Source organism: Dioscorea cayenensis, chromosome 22 (genome assembly GCF_009730915.1).
Source record: "Dioscorea cayenensis subsp. rotundata cultivar TDr96_F1 chromosome 22, TDr96_F1_v2_PseudoChromosome.rev07_lg8_w22 25.fasta, whole genome shotgun sequence".
Taxonomy (NCBI): domain Eukaryota; kingdom Viridiplantae; phylum Streptophyta; class Magnoliopsida; order Dioscoreales; family Dioscoreaceae; genus Dioscorea; species Dioscorea cayenensis.
In genome coordinates, this window is record NC_052492.1 from 121,391 (window position 1) to 122,708 (window position 1,318).

General features: G+C 32.9%; 1 long non-coding RNA gene across 1 annotated transcript; it reads left to right on the top strand.

Moving 5' to 3' along the window:
* Nucleotides 1-277: 277 nt before the first annotated feature.
* LOC120252708 lies at nucleotides 278-1,009 on the top strand. The gene is made up of 2 exons (XR_005534125.1): nucleotides 278-623; nucleotides 721-1,009. It is a non-coding gene; the product is annotated as an uncharacterized LOC120252708 (long non-coding RNA).
* Nucleotides 1,010-1,318: the final 309 nt, after the last annotated feature.

Here is a 1,318-nt window from a genome sequence, read left to right on the forward strand (position 1 = left end):
AGACTTTTTCAAACACAGACAAAGTAGAAAAACCATTTGATTATACCATAATTTTAATTATTTATTATTATTATTTTAAATAAAATATATAGATTAAGTATGGTTGGCACCCTCAACCTTTGATTTGATAGAATGAAATACCAACTCTGTTAACTGGGGTGGTATTAATATCTCTTTTAATAGTCCCCATTGACCAAACTAGTTTAGATGTGTTTACCAGAAGTAGAACTAGGGTTTAATTCTAGTTTTTCAAAAACATTTATGTTGAAAAAAAAAATAATTCTAGACAAAAAAAAACCCGTATTTTTACTGCAGGTTAAAAAAACACACAACAATTAAGTCCGTCCAACCAATTGAACCTACAAGTGATGGAAGCAACATCTTGAATATTTGAAAAAAAACAAGATTATTTTATGTAAAGCGAATCATCAAATTATAAGACTGAGTTCTAAATATCAAACAGACAACAATGCATGACCTAATTATTCCATTGAGCGTTTAGACTTAGCAACAATACAAGTCTAATACAATATCATGGAGCATGCTATTCATTGCAGGTGAGGATCCTCAGGAAGGAATCCTATTGGTATAAAGGGACTGGAACTGTGGTGACAGTGGACCAGGTATATAGAATTTTCAAGCATCAATTTATTACTAACTTTGGATTATTCGAGTATAGTTATCATGATATGCCTATTTAATACTTTTTCTTACTCCCAGGATCCAGACACTCGTTACCCGGTTGTGGTTCGATTTGACAAGGTTGATTATGCTAATGTGTCCACCAACAACTTTGCACTAGATGAGATTCAAGAAGTGAAATGAGATCCTCAGAATCAATGGAAGGGAATGCCATATATTTTACAATCAGTAGAAGTGTAAACTCTTGTATAATATCAGTCATTTGTCTGAGCTGTTTTATTTACCATCTCTTTTCATTCATTCATTTAATCTTTGTGATGCCTGTGAACCTGAAATTATGATCCTAAGAAGCTGCAAACCTAGTAAAGTATTTATTCCTCCCTAATGTTAAGTCTAAATAATTGATGAATTTCACTGCATGCAGTGATTGACAATGGCTGGAAGAGCATGATGATATCAAATTGCCAATCACAAAATAAATTGTGTTCAATCTACGCATCTTAAGCAGTAACATGAGTCTTTGCCAAATTGATCACAATGCAACACCAACAAGTCCTAAATCTAAACTAAAATCAAGCATGGAAATGGGAATTCCAGTATCAGAGCTTGCTTGGATCTCTGACTTATTTCTCAATTCTCTTTTTAGTCGATATAAACACCAAAAGGGTGTAGGGAC